The sequence below is a fragment of the Austrofundulus limnaeus genome, unplaced genomic scaffold (genome assembly GCF_001266775.1).
Source record: "Austrofundulus limnaeus strain Quisiro unplaced genomic scaffold, Austrofundulus_limnaeus-1.0 Scaffold156, whole genome shotgun sequence".
Lineage (NCBI taxonomy): Eukaryota > Metazoa > Chordata > Actinopteri > Cyprinodontiformes > Rivulidae > Austrofundulus > Austrofundulus limnaeus.
The window spans coordinates 953,974-974,261 of NW_013952558.1; the positions used below are offsets into that span (position 1 = coordinate 953,974).

Genomic DNA, 20,288 nt, shown 5'->3' on the forward strand with positions numbered 1-20,288 from the left:
GTTGTCCTCCATCCATATTTTCAGTTACAGGGTGAGTCGTTTCTACCTTCTCCTCTCTGTCAACGCTCTCTGGTTTCATTAAATTAAAAGAGTCGATCGTCAGATATTGTCCAAGATTAACCTTCAGGGTGGATATAGCTCGCTCATACCGAGGACCTATCCACGTCATCATTTACCCAGAATGCTTTATGTGTAAATAAAATGGCTCCGTACAAAACTAAACAGCCTACAGTATTTTTTGTCTTTATTTTACAGTTAAAATATATGTTCATCAAATAAAGTCTAATGTTACAACTAAGGTTACACTACTTTAAGTAAGCAAAAAGAAAGTGATTGGCTTCAAAGGCATATAAGTTAAAAGCATAAGCACATTTTTTAAACATATGTTGTTATCTCAAAGTCAATTTGTTGTCTCTTGCAGTTACAAAAATCCAAATGTTCAGTGTGACTTAAACAGGAAAAAGATGCTGATGTGAGAAAAATAAAATAAAATGAAATTTCTCTGATGTGACAAAAGCAATGGATCTATTTATGACGAGCTTACTGGTCGTCTCTTCATTGATATGAAAGCAAACAAGCCAAASGGATTTAAGCTTGTCAGCTTTTTGTGCAGCAGCTAAGCTCTAAATCTCAGACCAAGCCTGCAATTGTGCTATAATCTCAATTAAATCATCCGTAAACCTTTTTAAGATTATGTACACACATGCAGCGGCATCTTTCTCTTGTAGTTGCATAAAAAAAACTCACAATGTAATGTTTTGCCTTTCACAGGTACCAATTTGCAGCTGAGCTGTAAGGGAGGTGACAGCATGTGAACCAGGAGTGAACTGGACCATGTTTAACTGGCTTYAGTCATCTCTCTGTCTGTTTTGAAAGCACACTGGTTGGAATGCACGATGGAATTTTACAACAAAACCACGTCGCTAAGCTTGATAAAGATTTTAAAAATGAAGTCCAGATCTTAGTTTGAGTAAAGTTGCAGCTTTGTTTAGCTCATACTCCATTTTTAAAGCTATAACTTGGAAACAGCAGACCTGTTGTTCACAAAGAAATGGACCGTGTGTAAAAGACGAAAGAGAAGAAAAAAACATCTCGATCTGGCTGACCGAGCTGACCCTAGTCCTATTTTCAAACAGACGCGACCTAACTCATGGTCACTGGAAAGATGACACCTGCTTATGAAAACTTGACTGGAACCAAGCAGAGCAGCCGTAGTGGATCTTGGTAGAAGTCCAGCTAAGATGTTTATGTTTGTCCTGAGAGAGAGCTGGTCAAGATCACTCCCAGCAGATTAAGACAGACTCAAATGCATGAGATTCTAAATGCAGTTCACTTTTTTATTTTTGGCAGTTTCTAACAAAAAGTATAAGCACAYTGTTTTGCAGATGGCCTACACAGGGGGAGACGGAAATAGGGGAATTTGTTCCCAGACTGTGAAAAATAGAGGAAGGCCATCATATTTATGACATGATGTGAAAACAATGTGCACCTACAACCTATGCTAAAAAGTAAAAATAAATATAAAAACTAGAAATATCCCCCCCTTTGATTTTTTTTCTTTTTACAAATTAACTTTTCTATTATTTTGGAAAATGCAAATTATTATTACAATTTTTTGGTAGTGGTGGTGAGGTATTATGTAAAATGAACTTTTTTTGAGCTTTACATCATTTATAATGTTTACTTATCAAAAAGATATCCAATGAGTCATTTTAACTCATTTATGCATGTTTGAGAAGTCCTTGAATCTCACATGGAGCTGCCTAAACACTCGCTGGTACAAAGCACACAAAGCTCCTCCCTGGAGCTCAGTCACCAGCTGAGGCCCCGCCCCACAGAGCATCCCTCCCCTGAAGCATTGCTGTGAAGACGTGCTGAAGTGGGAGTGTCAGAAATGGTAGGATGTTGTTAAAGCAACAAAGGCCAATTTCAAAGTTTAGATAAAACACTAGCTGCATTTCCACTGATCATGAAAATGCGCAAATTAGAATTTTGAAAAAAAATTGCTCAATGGAAACACGTCAATTTAAAAATATATATGTTTTTGGACAAAATGTTTTTGCGCTAGGATGAGGTGGTTTTTCGGCCGTATTGAAATTGGTGTTTTTCAAAAAACTGCAATGGAAACACTTTTGTTGCATCACGGGAGTCACGTGACCAACAACCGACTGTTTCTACTGGAGATAAAGACGACGAAAAAGAAAATAACAGGAAGTAGAAATAGTAGTAATATCAAAGAAGTTGTAAAAGAAAGTATTAAACTCACCGACTACAATTTCCCAAAAACACAGCAGACATAGCCGCTCCCAAGTAGGGGTTTGTCACTGGAAAGCCTCGATAAAAGATGCCGACGTCTCCTCTGATGATGAGCGCTAGTGTTGCGGTAGCAATGTGCTATTTGTTTACATCCATTGCCACCATGTTTGTAATGACTTATCGCGAGAACAAACGTATTCACGCGTGACTTTAATAGCATTTCTTACTTAATGGAAACACAGCAGTTGCGAAACTGTGTTTTTCGACATTAACAGAATTTCGACAAAGTTTTGCACACATTTGCAATGAAAACGCAGCTTATGCAAAGTCAAATTTATTTTTTATATATAGAACATTTTCACAACAACTGGAGGTGAGAGTTACTTGATCGTGGTATAGAAACATCTGTGCCTGGAAAATACATAATACACCCCATTTTTCAATAATTTAAATTACTGGATCTAAGGGGGAAAAACTATTAATACTTCAAAACTCAGCACCTAAATGACCAAATGCTGCTCACTTTGAAACTCAAAGAACAACAAGAGTAGTGACCTTTAGGTTCTGCAAGGTATAAGGGGCCTCCATGGATTGGACAGGTTTTATGGACGGCTGATCAAAGTCAAAGCTGAACGCTGACGATCGGACGAGCAATGAGCTCCTCTTTATGGCATTTTTGTCCCCCTGTCCACAAAATTTGAATTTGCTGCAGTCATGGACCAGTGTTATTGATGTTGTTCACAAAGGCTCCTGTGTTGTGACTAATCTGTGTGTGTGATACACCAAACTTCACAATGCGAGCCTATTACAAGCCTGCCAGTAATAATTAGTCGATTACCCACAGATATTACCTGCCATGACAAGGTGTGGCCTCATTCCTTCAACCCTCATAATGGTCTGAACGCATCACAGTTCTGCCACAGTACCACACAGCAAATGCTTGTTGATGCATTTTGATATGTTCTGGTTCTAATTTTGGCTTATTGGTCTGGCAGTTGTAGAGTATTTATAGAAAGTATCCTCCTCTGACCTCTGCCAGGAGGAGCACACTRAACTGCCGTGTCCTCTTTTCTTTTTATTTCATTATTGACAACTTGAAGCAGATTACACTGAAGACGTTGTGAGCACCAATAATTGGGAGGTGTTTGATCTGTGAGGGCTCCCTCTGAATCAAACACTGCTTGTGAAATGGGGATTTTCCAGCAATCAAGCTAGACAAGTCTAGGAATTTTGCCTTGCATCTGTTGTCGTTCGTGTTTAATTATTTGCCCTAGTTTTGGTTGTCAAATTTTATACCAATGTTCTGTATTTTGAAGTGCATTAGATAGAGGGCTAAAAATAATACAAGTTACATAAGTACATCGTGTCCTGCTTTGACATGACTCCAATGTTCATATAGAAAAAAAATGACCACAGGATTTTGATTGAATTAAACATTAAACACCTTCTTCACTTTGTTGACATATGTTTGACTTTTTACCATCTAGCATATTCAATTGCTTCCATCTCCTTTCTGCATTCAGTGTGTTTATATTCATACCATACAGGTAAATATCACAAAAATCTGTGCTTCCAATTGTCCCCCACCATTGTAGTTCTACTAACAAACACATCTATCTGTGTATGTGCTCATAAAATGTTAAATTAAACCAACAGTGCCACATTTGGACATTTCATTCCTTTGTCAATAAGTTTGATTTGAAGCCAGAACATAAACACAACGTCTAAATGTGTTTTCTTAGTACCTTATTACATAATGATGAGCAGGAAAAGACCGAGAGACCTTAATGACAGTCTACAACAAACACACTTTCCCCAGTAACTATGGAGAGAGCGTCTGAACTGGACTGACCTGCAGTGTCACTGGGAAATCATTTACTGTACCAATTACCACATGGGAACAGACGCAAGCCAAGATTTTTTCTTTTTTCTTCCTTTTTTCAGCAAGATCAAAGCTTCAATTAATGTGTGGGAGTGGAAAGTATGACAAGGCCTCAGGAGAGTAAAATTATTTCGTTCTGAATATAGACAGTTTTCACACAGATGAACATAAAATTTAAACTTTTTAAAATCCTTTAAATAACAGTTGATTTAAATAACAGATGGAGTACATTGTTCACGCAAATATTTCATATAAATCAACAGCGTATAAAATTCATATAAAATTTGAAGCACTCGGAGAGTGCAAACCTCCGCCAAGACCATTTCCCCCATCCTGTAAGAGTTAATGCTCAAAAGCAGAGATGGAAACACATTTGCTGAATAAGTTCTGACGTAGGGAGCATTTAAGCAGCAGTATGCACGGGGTTTCTTCCTGATGGAGTCCAATGTGAAAAAACAAAAGTCAGACTCGTCACTCGACATTATTCATCGTCAAACTGGTGTTGGATTAAGCTCCTAAGTTTTCATCAGTCACATTTCACCATGTAAAACGTCTGTTTTATCCCCTTGTATGAGTTTGTAATGGTTTGACTCTTTATAAAGTGCTTCCTGGCTCCCCCCGTCTCCAAACTTTGAGGCCCGGCAGCTCTCTGTTTACAAGCCTAGTAGCGAGAAACTGTTTTGATTGGTTGTTTCAGAAATGTGGTGTGCTTGAGAAAATGGGAGAAATAAGTTTCCTGGTGCAGTCGCGCACTTCCTGTTCACAAAAACGTTTTTTGTAAATGCGCATATTATGGCAAAAAGTATTCATCATTAAATGTGGTTTTAACAGTATTTTTGTAAAGTTTGAAGTCTGTGCTGTCCAATTCAGCTCACTGTTTTTTACAGAAGCCCTGTGAAAGCATCACAGCTTTGCCGATCTCAGAGTGTTAAAAGAAAAAAATTTCCTGTATCTACAACGTGATCCGGAACATCACCAAAATTTAAAAGGTGTATTCCTTGGCCCAGTACCCACATGTGATAAAAATGTCATGACAATCCATCCATAAGTTTTTGAGTAATGTTGTCTAAAGACAGACAGACAGAACGACAGACAGACAGACAGACAGACAGACAGGAAAACATTACCTCGCCCTTGGCGGAGGTAACAACTTCACTCTAATATTTAGGAATTTTTTTGTTAAAATTTATTCTAAAATATTTAGCATTACAGTCATAGGTTAAGTGGAAAATATATTTTTTAAATTAGTTTTAAAATTCTCCTTTAACAAATCATTTGATCTAAAGAGGCTGCAAAGGGCCTATATAAAATTGATTATAAGTTCAGTTGGCTTTCTTTGTACATTATTAATTCATCATCTTTACTGGACTTTGTCTTTCCTGCCTTCACATTATGCTGTGATTCATCTCAGTCACATCCATTTTTCCTCAACAAACTCTCCAACATTTTCTTTTTTCCCCCATAAAAACTCTTCCCCTTTTAGTCCTTCCTCTTATCCTGCCTCTTTTGCTAAGGTTATATAATATCTGTATTCCTGCTGCAGCAGCTGCAGACGCCTCCTGTCCCCACCCCCGCTCAGCCTCTTGGACCAATCTACCGTCGCTGCTGGCAGGGAGTACAGAGGAGGTCAGGCGAGTCATGAGATTATCCGACTCACCTACCCGCAGATAAGAGTGTGTATGACACTAATAAGAAGCGTGCGTGTGAGTGTGCATGCGTTCGCCGATTTAGATTTAGATTTACCAAGTGAGGATTTTGAATGCTAAAAGAGAAACAAAGAAACAAAACTGACATCACAAATCATAACGCAACTGTGTAACAGCTCCGTTTTTCTCTTTTCTTCTTCCTCAGCGCACCATTCAGCCACCCACCCACCCGTCCCTCATTTTTGAGTGTCTGCATCTCCTACGCACTGCTGTCACTTGAAAGCCTGAATAGTTTTTAGTCATTTACAAAAAAAAATAATTAATTAATTAAAAAATGGGTGTTTTAGAAAGGAAATTGTCAAATTATTACAACAAAAACTAAAAAACAATCACTTTCTACAGTGCTTCTGAAAAGCAAAAAAATATATGGTTTATAAAACCAATCAACAATTCAGAGATTGACAGAATAAAAAAAAGTTTTAGTGATGTTAAGTTAGTCATCCCAACTGTTCTGACACATGCAGCAAACTGTCCGTGGCATCTTTGTGAGGCTGCGTGAAAAGCGAAGGTCAAAGTGAGTGAGTCACCGCAGAAGGAAAAACAAGTCATTCAAGGAAGCACATGGACTTCCTCTCTCACACCAAATGAGAGTTGTGTTATCCCACTACTCTTTCCCCCTTTTTTTCCCCTCCTCCCTCCATGCTTCTGTTAACGTGCACCAGCGCAGACGCTCGTAAAGAATCATTAACAAAGCAGCAACAATGACGACTCATTAGCACAAATTTCCACTGTGGCGGCAGTGAAGCAGTGAAGTTTTCAGTCTGCTCCGTCGCTTTCTTCTCATCAGGCCCGAACACGATTCTCCTTTCTCCAACACGGGAACACGGGTCAGCAGCAAACTAAAAATATGCTCCAGCTGAATGCACGGCAACCTGATATAGTGCAAGCATGTAACAAATACAAGACCACCCATTATAATCAAGCTGAAACTGTGCAGCAGAGGAGGAAGTGGTCATTTTCAGCAGGATTGCCTTTCAAATTTACATTTATATGTGCTCTTGTGAGGACCAGACTGCTCCACGGATTCATTTCGTGCCTCTTTATGGAAGAAGATGAGAGGAAAAGAAAATGAAACTTCCCATGGGTGAGTGAAATGGAATTGAACTCAGAGCTGAGGCATAATTCAGTAAACTGTTTGATGGCCGCTGCATAAGAGGCTCGAGACTGTGTGTTTCTGTTGAATTAGCAAAAATATCCCGTGACCAACTTGGACAGATTTTAATAAAACACTYGGAAAGCAATCGCCTGATGTACATCTGCGACGGATAGATTTTACAATCAAACCATTCAGGATGGCTGCCACAGCTAAGCAAACATAGCAAACACAAACACAGCTCTAACTCAGCCAATTTTGCAGAAACTGAGCAAAAACTGAGTGTGGCAGAAGCTGAGCGTAATTCCCAACACACTCTCTGAGTGCTACAATTTGTTAGAAACATTGCCATTTGCTTTTTGGTTTTAATAATAATTTTCTTTAAATGGTTAAAGTCCAAACGTCTCTGAATGAATGAATGAGTTACTAATTTCAGACGTGCAGCGTCACCGAGGCTAATCAGTCAGGAAGAGATTCATCAGTAAGACGTGTGCAAGCAGACGAGATTAACCCAGAAAATAATTAAATTAATTAAAAACACTGATCGTTGTAAAGACACACAACAAACTACAAAAGTGTGCAAACAAGAGAGATTGTCTGCACCTTTTTTACATGTATTTTTTTTCCTGTAACTTAATTCCAAAACAACACAATGAATAAAAGGGGAAGCAGTTAAAAGTAGCTCAACAGAACTTCCACTGATCCACTCTGAGAATGGTCCCGTTCAGACTAGATGAGGTCACATGTTAAATCCCCGGAGCGAAGTTATGCCGTGTTGGAATGTGGAGCCAGGAAACTGGGCCACATGGTGCAGAGCAGAGGGAGCAGAAAAAAAGAACCGTTTATGTCTTGATCAACTAAGCATAAACTTTAGAAAAAAATAAATGATTCTCTGTCAAACTGATTTTAGTGGAGGCATGTTTTATGACTTTTAAGCATAAACAACGTAATGTAAACCTGACAGGTTGCTTCTAAAAGTGTCTGACTTTTTTGATGTAACTGACTTTAACATAAAAGGCAAATAAATCTTTCAGCTAGTCTGACTTCCTTTTGTTCTGTCTTTTAAATGTAACATTCAATTATTATATTATAATTATAATTATTATTATTCAGAAGATCTTTACTGCCCACAGCCATCAGCTTCTACAATAATTCTTTAGTTAAATGAGTTACAACAACACCTAATTTCCCTCTGGGATCAATAAAGTATTTTTGAATTTGAATTTTGAATTAAATAGTAAGGGAAGTGTTGTTAGAAATSTCTTGATTGAGCTTCTCATATAAATAAAATAAAAAGAGGAAKACGCCCAGCTTCACAAATCTGTATTTTTCTTCAGTTTTTTTTTTCAGTTTTTAGAGAACATTGCAAAAACAAATGTGCAATTCATTTTATAGTAGCAGTTCCTTCCAACAATAATGAAGAAAATATGTTTTCATAACTAAAAAGGTTAAAGCTAAAATAAATCCAGCAATTTGTTTTTCTTTTTCCACAGTCAGCTCTAAGAACGTCACACGAAGAAACACTCTGAAATGTTTTCATCTCACCTCAAACATTATCGAAGAAATGAAACAAGACTATAAAAGCATGACTAACAATCTGTGTTGTTCACCTTATCCCAACACGTGTGTGTGTGTGTGCTCGTGAGCATTTGTATGCGTGTGCGGTGCAGGGAACCTTCAATTGCTCCCTGCAGATTCGATTTGGTGCTGGCACATTGTGCGTCTTAAATCAGATAGATGGCCAGGACCCTGCGGGTGCACAGCACCCATTTCCCCTGCTCCTCTTATGTAATTAGCTTTCATTTAGCAGTTTAGTGCTTTAGGCCCCACAAATTACGCAGAAGAAAAAGTCCTCGCTCCCTTTTTCACCCAATTTTTATTGTTCTCCCTCACAGTGGCAACATGACARAAAAGACCACTTTCCTCTAACCAATTCATGATTAATTATTATAAACGGCGCTATTACCCAGCAGTACTTTCATCAGCGTGTTAGCAGCAAAAGACTGCCGTCATAATTACAGCATTCATAAGGGCAAAATGTGGATGGTTTGTCGCTTTTCTTCCTGTGGTTGAGAACAGGCAGAATTTACATGCAGCAATTAATGGCAATTACATAACAGAGGGCTCAGTGCATCAACATAAATATTTATCATGGCCATAAATGCGTAAATCATCCTAGCTTTGAAATAAACAATTAGGACGTTCAGAGTCTCTTTCAGAGAGGTTAAATTATAAACTAGTTGAAATAAAAAGTGAAAAAAAGTATGATCTGACAGCTAGCACCAAWGCAGCTAAGAGCAAAGCAGATCGCTGCAGTTTACAACAATTCAAGTCTGCAAAGTTTTATAAGAGCATTTTGTAAACTTTATACTGTCATCTATTTTACATGAKAAAGTTGAAAACTGAAACTGGTATTTCACCAGCATAAACAGCACCAACATCGGTAAGATGTAGCTCTTCTAGGGTATCCAGGGGTCACATCCTGCTGGGGCATTTTCACATTTATKCCAAAATAGCATTTTAGCACTAAAGTGACAGTAATGTACAAATTTGTAAAATAGCGTTCAAATAAATCACCATGTTTTGGAATTGGAAGCTGTTTTAAGACTTAACTTGTCTTAACGCAGAGGTGGGCAATCCTGGTCCTGGAGGGCCGCAGCCCTGCATGTTTTACTTGTTTGTCTGCTCCAACACACTTGATTTGAATGAATATATGATTATCAGGCTTCTGCAGTATGGAGGACCAAAACTGACATAATTAGAAATAATCTCCTCTAAATAATATATAATAAAAATATTATATAATTCTCCTCTATATGAACTTCCATTACTATTGTATTTAAATGGGTTCATTTGACATAATGTGTAGCAGGTTATGCTAACACTATAATCTTAGACCAGGGCTATTCAACTGGCGGCCCGCGGGCCACATCCAAGTGACCAAAGTTCGGCCCGCCAATTGGTTCATTCATCTCTTAATCCCAAACCCCAGGTTTTCTACTTTAATTACTCTAAGTTCTTTAAGTTAAACATAGACATGTTTGGTATCTACAGAAACATCAGAATCTTGGCTAGAAGCTGGTAAGACAGTTAAAACTACAAGCAGTTGAAGATAAAATGATGACAGTGAAAATAAAATTGGTTTGGTTGGTGGCATAATGTGTTCTTTTTGTTTTTGATAATGTGTAATCATCACTACCTTTATAGGGTTCTCTATGTTGTATTCATTATTAAATGCAGCAAAATAAACTAATTCAAAGATAACAGATCTTTGTAATACTTGGTTTATTTACATAATAACYTTCATTGCTGGATGTTCGGCCCCTCAGCTGTTGACAGGCAGTAACTGTGGCCCCCGGAGCAATTTAGATGAATAGCCCTATCTTAGACATTACATCCAATTGCATTTTATACCACATGGTACTTTTAGCTTTACCAGACCCTTGTCCTTCACTTTGCTTCGTACGAGGTTCTGRACTCTCTGCTATRGAGAAGTGATTGTTGCTGGAGGCGTGGCCTCTGCTGAAGTTTAAAATGATTAGATTGGTTGGCCACGACATATGTGTGCCAGTTTCACTGTGAAGGAGGCTAAGCTAAGAAGCTAACCGGAAATTGCGTGTTCTGTAAGCAACCCTACTGAGAGAAGAAAAGTACAGAGCTGAACGAGACGGCTGTAAATGAGAGCTGCTGCTTTGTCAGACAAATTTATTTTAATTTGGAAGCCTTTAAAAAACACAGACTGGCTTCATTCACTTYCTCCAYTGCCGTATGCTAAAATAACTAGCAGACAYTGCGCAGAAAACTGAYKCCGTTCAAAACTCTGCYTTCTGTTTGCTGATTGGYCCAGAAGAAATCCCAGACGGAGCAGTGAAGGGAAACTAGAATTGAGCGGAACTGTGTAGGAAGGCAAGGGCCAACTTTTAGCAGAAACGTAAAGAAATAAATGACAAGCGTGACTCATGCCTCAGAAGTGCTACGCGTCAATGTTGCTCCCACTATGCCTGCAAATAAACCTGCATTTATTTATAAAAATGCATTTATATGAACTGCTTTAAAATTGAGGAGATTGGCGTTGTTTCATGATGGCAGCTGTACACTTTAGTTTCGGCTGCGTTCAGACTAGCAGTTAGCTCATCGGTCCTGCTGGACGTAAACGCTATTTCTCCTGAAGAGGCAGTTCAAGAAACTATCTTACAACAGGTGAAGTATTATTTACTTAGAAACACACTTCATAATGACCAAGCAATTATTTTAAAGTTTGACATAAAATTAGAAGCCAAAACTTCAACAAACAATTAAAATATCATGAACCTTGGAACTGAACATGTCTGCAGAGTTGCATCTTGGAGTCAAGCCTTCGGCACATGATGAAGAGTCAGAATAAACTAAGTGAAAAATAAGACAAATTGACAACCAGTTTGACAACTGAGCAGATGTCAGTGACTCTTGTCTTTGAAATGGTAATTGTATTACAGCCTGCTATCATCCAATAAGTACAACAAACCATCTTTCCTCTTGATCGCATCTCTGTTAAAATTATACAGCAATGCTGTTACATCTGCTCAGTTACACTTTCATTGGGTTCAGTGTGTGGACACCCAGCAGCCTTTCGATGATTATCTTTATGGTCATTCTTATTAAAACACTCTCCAATCTGTGGTGCTGCAAACAGGCTTAGAGATTACATGGAAAAATACAGACTCATGCAGACGGGGCACGCAGATGGAGTATGTAGGCTAGAGTTCAGAGCAAGCGTCTGCAGCTGCAGAGGCCGTATCAGCAGAAAGCAGCGGTGAAGACTTAGTTATGGAGGGCTGCATTTGCATACGCCCACTGCCCCTGTCTGCAAAAAGATTAATGATGTTGAAGATGCAAAGTGAATTCTGCTGACATACAGTGAGGAGACTGCAAATAGCGTGGGTGAACAGAGTGCTGAATATGAACAGCATGAAGAAGTCCGCTCTGATTTGGAAAATGTTCCAAAATTAAACTGCATGTGGGATTTCCCTCAATAAGCATGAGTTTGTTGCTTATAGTCTGTACGGCAGACAACAGTGCAACGCTACTGTGACAGATAATCACCCTGCCAGACTAGTTCCACTTCATCGAGAAATGTCAAAACTCATGAAGTCAGTGAGGTTAGCTAYGGAAAAAACATGCAATCATAATTAAAAAGCACAATATGGACACAAAGGCTTCATTAATATAGGATATCAACATCTCAATCTCAGGGAAACGGAAATCAGTGACATCAATATGTTACAGCCGAATCATTTATGAAAGCAGTAGACATTTTATTTAAAAAAATTATATATATATATATATATATATATATATATTCATTCAGCAGACAGTGTTGTTTTCTGCAGTCGTTTTGAATGATGCATTCATTTGCAACTGTACTTCATTGAGTCATGAAAAAAATTATAAAGCAATTGACAAACTCCCAGGTGAAGGTCAGCTTCATTCATCTGCTGTACTTTCACAAACAGTATCAACAGAAATCCAGTCTTAGCTTTCAGAGCAACTCTGCATATCTCATTCAAGCAAATGTAAAACTAAAAAAGGTGCAGAAACACAACAGCATTTAAAAAAAAACCCTTCATTTAACAAAGCAAAAAAAAAAAAACCCTTCATTTAACAAAGCAAACCCCATTGAGATCACTTTTTTTCTCGAAGGAGGAAGGTAGCCTAAACATGCATGTTGTGGACAGTGGGAGCACCTGGAGAAAACCCACACAAACACAAGGAAAACATGCAAACTCCACAAAGAAAGACCCAAGGCCCAAGCAGAGCTTTGAACCCAAGACAACCCAGAAGAACTGTCAATAAATAATCAAAGAAGAGCTGCTACCAGATGTTCAAGCAGGGGAGTCCACCGATTTTTTTTTCCAAGAGAAGCAAAGCTTGGAAATAAATGGAGTCGAGATGCTGGGCGCAGTAGAGAGTCAGTCAGCGGGCCATCTGCTGCTGGTGYGGGGGTCATAACTGAAAATAATAGAGGCGTAAATCTTGACGCCTGTCATACGACACCTCTGTGCTTTGCCCTTTAGACTGGAGATTTGTAAAAGAAAATGGGTTTGAGGGAGTTGATAATGGCGCTGCTCCCATTACAGCAGGTTTTTAGCATTAGTCTGGGTCATCACGTCATTTAAAAACATTTCTGGGCAAATTAGATGAGACTGGAGAGTGAGGTTGTGTGAGAAACGGCTTCTGAAATGAATAGGCATGACGAAGAGCAGAAAAATGTAAATATGGAGAATTTAAATGGGCCAAGACATATATGTGACCCATCGCATCGAAACGTGGATTAAGTCCAAAAGTGGGATATGGAGATATAGGAAGATACAGGGTTTTGATTTAAACTGGTGCAAAAATTGCATTTTGTCAAAATATAATGAATTAACGCCTTATCAATGTCTAATTTGAATCAACTGTCTAAAATATAATCCTAAAAAAAATTTGAAGCATTTTCTTGAGCAGTAGAAACAAAACTCCTGAGGAAAAACACATTTTTCCTGTGAGCTCGCAATATTTTTTTTTTGTTTTTTCCAACTGGGATGTCTTAATATACAAATATCTTTACATTGACATCAAAAATGACTTAATGAATTTACATAAAATTAGGGTTCAGATCAAATATTAATGTATTATCCTAACCAACAACACAAATTAAGTCATATCTCTGGATAAGCTTAAGATATCAGGATGATCCAGGTATCAAAATGCAGCTTTTAAAGCAGGAATCTGAAAATGTAATTGGGCCACGTTGACCAAATTTGACTTAATCCTCATTTCGATATGATGGGTCACAAATATACATTTCTATTTGTCTGTTTCTAACAATATGTTCTTTCAAGGGTAAAGCTAACATTGAATGCAGATTTTTTACTGCTTTTTAAACTAACAATGTCCCTATAAATCTGACAWGTTACATTTAAATACATTCATTTCAATCCCAATAAGTTTTTCCTCACCTGGCAAAATAAAGGATTAAAAAAAAGAAGACTTACAATATTTTTTTGCTTCACTTATTAACATAAGGTTACTAAAAAATAGCCCTCAGTTTTCCTGGCATTTCTTTACTTCTGCTGCCCGTCTTTTTGTATTACACAAATACACACAGATGCCCATTATCCAAGTACACAAAACTGTTCAAGGAGCTGAAATCAGTTGAATTCTAAAAATAGATCGATTTGATTTATGATGGATGAAAAAAAAAAGAAGTTGGGGAAAYATGAAACAGACTGAAAACGATAAGATAAAAAAGGGAGGGAAAAATATTATAGGTTACGCAAAATTTTTCCAACATTTCACAACTCAGGTTTCATAAACAGCTCCAACGGTTTTTTTAAAACACTAAATAAAAAATGGTGAGTGAGTTATGAGAACCTTTAACAGCACCGTAAGGTCATAAAGTTGATGCAGTAAACCTGAATGCAATAAACCTTAGAAAACAGGTTTGTCTGGGTTGATTCTGACAAGACAACGAAGAAGTTCATCTGCCTCGCATTTTAACCCTTAAAGCTCTGATCCGTGGATGTTCAACTGTAGATGTATATCCATTTTYCCCCAAGAGTCTTGTTAAAATTTGTTCAAAGGTTTGTGAGATATTTTGCTGACAGACAAACAATCACACAGAGACACAAGCAAAACATTTGTGTCCACCTTTCTTTGCCTTTAAGAAGACAATAAAAAGCCACTATGAAAAGCTTCATAAGAACAATAGATGAGTGACTTGAGCACATTTTCCCACTTTGTGATAAAGACAAGCACAGAGATATGACAAAGACAAGCTCGCAGCATGGAAGAAAGGAAATTACCTCTGACTCTGTCAACAGTGTGGAAACTGATGTATGTTTGCTGGCAAAGAGTAAAACATAATTGGTTTTATTTCAGAGTGACACAAAGTGATATTTCAGAGAAAAAAGCTAACATAAATGTTCTTATTTGTATGCCAATATAGGCAATTGTCAAACTAAGTATTAGCTACATAAAAAAGGTCCATCTACACTCATTTTCTTCTTATTCCCCAATAGCAGGAAAAAAAATAAAACCTCCAGCGTCAGCTGCATTGATTAAATGGAAGTAAACAAACCCATTAGTGGTGAAAGTAGCACTTTTCACCACAGGTCAACATTAATGGAGCGACCACAATAAAGCACAGATCCTCCAAACAAATGCATCAGAGGTGAGCTCCAGAGAGGATTGGGTATTAATATGGCTCACGTACRCATAACATTTGAAGACATGAACATTTACGTCTCTTTGTGTCCTCAGGTCGATCGTGCAAACTGAAGTCCCCACGGATGCATTTCAGTCAACATTTATATGTCAGGAGCCGAGCAGCAGCACACTTCCTGCTCCTGGACTGAAATCTATTCAAACTAACCTAACAGAAATGTACTTATGCTTATAATCATGCATTTGTTTGTGGGTTTTTTTGTTTGTTTGTTTTTTATGCATTTTATGTTGCACTAAGACTGCTGGTGGATAGTGAGGTTAACATTTGCAATTCTACGAGATTAATTATTGTACATACTGAGAAAAATAGATCCCAAAGCGACTAATGTAAACTTCAACATCTAAAAACAGCATTGCTTACAAATTTTATGAACACAAAGCATGCAAGCTTCCTCTGTTTAAGTACAGGTAGTGACCAAACTGGCAACATTTCATTTTTTCTGTTTTTCATTTTTGAAAAAAAAAAAAGAAGAAAAAATGTGCTGAAAATGGTTTTAAAGGATGTTTAGCTTCATCATGTGAATGATGACTAACTATTTAAACTGTCAGAGGACCTATAAAAGAGGCACTGTTTAATTTCACTTAAGGACAGTTATGTGTTTTATATACTATAATAATAAAATTATTTAAATTGTCAGTCATACCTACATTGCTTCTGATTGGCCTCATATGCAGCAACAACATATGTTTAGAAGCAAAAAAGCATGAATATATTTTGTTCTGCTAAAACAACTACTTTGGATAAAATTTTAAAACCAAACTTGGCCAGTTACAGATATTAAAATTAGCCTTCTTATTATTTGGCAGGCTCGTCAGCATTTATAACTTTTCCTTCTTCGTGTCGTTTTGTCTTTGTTAATTTGTAACAACAACTCTCACAAAAACGTTTGACCTTTAAATAAAATGGACTGAATGTGTTTGGTGTGAACTCTGGATCCTGCTTTGCAACATTGTTTGAATACTTTTCATTTTGTTTAGTTTGTACTTTAAATCACAGCCAAGATCTAATAAAAATGTGCTTCGTCATCAGCAACGGTGCTGAAGTACTCATCTCTGACGGCTCCTTTCTCAAACGTGGTTGTTAAAAATGACCAAATATGTAAAAAACAATATGTTTTAAGCAACTGATCTCTGTTAATAGTTTGAAAAGTATCTCTGAGCCCTTAAAAAAAACAAACAATAAAAAAGGCAGAGACTAGTTTGTCCTTTCTGGGCGACTATATGTGCTCAGCTATAGGACTAGGCTGAGTAAACATGATGCAAAAATAAAAAAAAAAATGTGACAGCTTGTATATTGAAAAGCTCATTTTGTCAATGCATTAAAGAAATGAAAGTCTAAACTAGGTTTCAGACTTTAAAGTTTTAAACAAAAACGTGAGATCAGTTGGTGATGACTCATCTATTGCCACACCTATGGTAATTTTAACCTAACAACTTGAGAATGTCAATTGGCAGTTATATTCACTTCTGTGCAGCAAATGACTATTTAATGCAGAAGTGCCTAGTAATTGCATCAGAAAAATAAATAACAAAAAAACTAAAACTATAATAACCTGTTTTGAACTCAAACAATTCAATAAACAGGTACATATTGCTGCTGGATGAAGAAAAGAGCTGGAATGTTGAGACTAACGCACTATGACAAACACGATCTACCATTTCGGTGCAAGAGGGAGGTGGATGGACAGGAAGGAGCRATGAATCAGTGGTGAGATGCGACAAATACAGAGAAGAGATGGGGAAAGAGTACAGCGGAGAGGAGATTAAGGAAAACAGGGAGAATGTCAGCCATAATTAACGGCTGAAAGGCTGATGTACCATGTAGTGGTGGTGGGGAGGGAACGGCAGACGTTAAAACAAACCCTCACACCAGCGCAGCAGGAGTTAAGCTCACTTAATGTGCAAAAGCAGAGCTGAGAGCACAGCAGCTGCAGGAGGAACATTCATCATACAAAACCAAAAATAGGCAAAATGATGAAATAGAAAACAAAAGCGGTTGTATTTTCTTGCAAAGGACTAATGGTCACATTTCAGGCATTATAATGTAGTTTTATACTTTTATTCTTGTTCTGGTTAGATTATATTTAGATAAATGACTACAAGTAATGATGCAGTAAGTCAAAGTATCAGGTAYGTACCCTGAACCAATGGGGTACACACCTGGCACAATATACATACCTGGTATTTGGTATTATGAAGTGACTTGTATATGTGCTTACAGGCTATGTACATAGTACCAACAGGGTACATACCTGATACTGCAGGGGTAGACAAAACCATTGTTTAGGTTGTCCGAGACAACCTATTTTCAATTTGGACAACCAGATCCTGTCTCCTGGTTGTCCGGTGGACAATCAAGGAAAAAAGACATTGATTAAAGTTCTCTGCGAGTGTCCGTCATTTGTAAAACTGAAAGGGAGAAAATTCTTGGTAAAGCCAAACAGAACACTAAACTGTAACTTTTAATGAGTCATGTACACAGTATACTCCTATTTAAGTGAAAATGTTTGACCTATGAGCAAAAAAAAAAAGTTTATGTATGTTGGGTAACCTCCAGATTTTATTAGCAATATTTTTGCTGCTTTACTCCCTGAGCCTTAAATACTCTATTTCAAGAAGAGAATGAGGACGTTTTATTCACGCAGATCTTGTCAAACTGGCTGACTGAGAACAGTTATATATAATAAACTTTGTCTACAGAACAATATACTTGTTAAATTACATTTTTCTAGAGATTCTGTTGGACAACCAAAATGTTTTGCGGACAACCAGGTTTTGTCAACAGGTTGTCCGCTGGACAACCTGAAAAATATCCGTATGTCTACCCCTGTACTGACACGCTATCTGAGACGTGGGCTGTATTAGGAAATTACTGGGAACATACCCAACAAGTACTGGGCTGTATCATGCATTGCTACCTCGACTTTTTTCAAACTTTTCTAAAACAAACTAAAAACCTAAAAAACGGACAAAATCCAAATTATAGTTCTCTGATATTGAAAATAAAGCCAATACCTAAGACATACTAATTCATTCTGTTTTATTTTAAATAAAAATGGACTCTAATTGCTTATCCTAACAAGTTGGACCAGTCTGGATGCTGTGTTGGAACCAAATCAACCACTTCAGATTTTTAGGAGATGGGTCTTTCAAATGTCCTGCGCTGATGTCCAATATTTTAAAAACAAGTAATTATCTGACCTAACATTGCTGGAAAAAAAGTTTAAGTGAAGCTACTAGAGTGTAAAGACTACTCAATTGTGTTCCAGATATAGAACAACAAAGACTCCAATGCTAAATCATTATTTTACCAAGGCATTACAAAACATTTCATACTAGCAACAATAAATATTACTAATCAATGCAGATAATTTGAAAAAGTATAAAAATCTTAAAATGTCTCAGAGTGCTCACACTAACCCTTTAAGTCGATTTGATCATTTCTGCCACTGAAGCTACTTCATGGGTGATTATTTCGGGGTCATTTTGTTTAGATATGAACCACCTTTCAAGACGAAAATCAAGAAATAAAACTAATTRAAAACAGTTTAAGCCATGGAATCATATTCCCCCAGATTTTGCGATTGAAGAGAGGTTCGTCCCGTCACTGCTGCCTTCCTAGAACGCCAATATTTCAGCTCGTCTCTTTTGTCTCAACTGCTATCAGTTCTTCCATGTTTGCGAAAAGAAGAAATAGGTGAGATGTTTGTGGCAAACAGAAAGCTAAGCAGAGCAGCCCCACTCTGCAGTTTCATAATAGCAAAGTAGCATAAAAGCACAGAAGCTTTTCTGATCTGAAAGAATGAAAAGTCTGAAAAGTAAAAGCTATCAAAGTTCCCAACAGTGTCAAACTGAAGTGATTCACGTATAAAGCAGAGAGGGTGATAATACAAGTATACTGGAGCAATTGGGGATATGGAAAAGGCTGAGAAATTTAAAAAAAAAGAAGAAGCCCCAGCTGGACTGGGACCCATTTACAGTAGYGCTGTCCCTCCTCTTCCTCCTTATCCTCACCACAGCCAACAAACTGACAATCAAAAGAAAGAAGAAGGTGGAATTGTGTGTGCGGGAAATCCAACAGTTTCAACTAACAAACAAAAAAAATATATTATCAAAGACTTTCCAGCGCCTCTCTTGTGTTGCCAAACAAATGACAAGATGGATTATGCAGAAGCCGATTCGGCGGCATGTGGCTCTCAGGCCTCTGATGATTGATTTAAAAACCAGCCCGTCTTGTTTCTTAAGAACCTAATTTTGTTTTTATAGAAACTAAACAAACAAGGTTATTGCCAGAGGTGGTGGTTCTATTTGCAGCCTTGAAGGCAATTGAGAACTAAAACAACACATCTGAAATAAATTACCAAACTGATGACAGAACCTCTCTCATCTTTCGGGAGGGTATTTAAAATATTTACAATTTCCTATAACGGTTGATGACTTAGACCAACATCAATGTAGAAGATGCAAAACTAGTTGGTTTCTTCTGGTAACTGTTATGGCATAATATATAATATATCCTGAAAAGATCTTTGTTTATAAAAATGCCTTATAAGTCATGCCACCATCTTGGATTGTTGCAGTATTCATTTTGTAAGTGAGAAACATGCCCCAACACCGTTTCATTTAACCCAGAAAGGCCTTGGAAGCCACACCAATAATATACTGTTGTTCAAACTGTGGGAAAAAGAAAATTAAAAACCACACGTTTGAATGTGAATCAGCCAATTTTATTGGTTCTTGAACTTTTTTAAATGAATTTCTAAGTGTAGTATACAAAATTGACTTTTAAATTTTTACTGTATATGATGTTATAATGTCATTCTAGGGCTGGGCGGTATGACCTTTATTTCATATCACGGTATAAACTGAATCCCTTCACAGTAACGGTATATATCGTGGTAGAAAATTATCATAAAAAGTTAAGATAATGTAATTTTAAGAGCATTTTTTTGCAGAAAACTGTAATCTTAATTAAACCCAACATTTTTGCCTTAATATCTGCGCTCATCTTCATCATATTCATCGTCAGAGCAGAAGTCGAATTTACATTAGCAAGATGGATTTACGACTCAACGAACATCAACGTCCTTTTTTTAATGCACATATA

The 20,288-nt window shown here is 37.3% G+C and overlaps 1 protein-coding gene across 2 annotated transcripts in view; it reads right to left on the reverse strand.

Moving 5' to 3' along the window:
• LOC106523434 (glucocorticoid receptor) overlaps positions 1-20,288 on the reverse strand; it is a 77,800-nt gene that overhangs the window by 39,120 nt on the left and 18,392 nt on the right. The window lies entirely within an intron of this gene.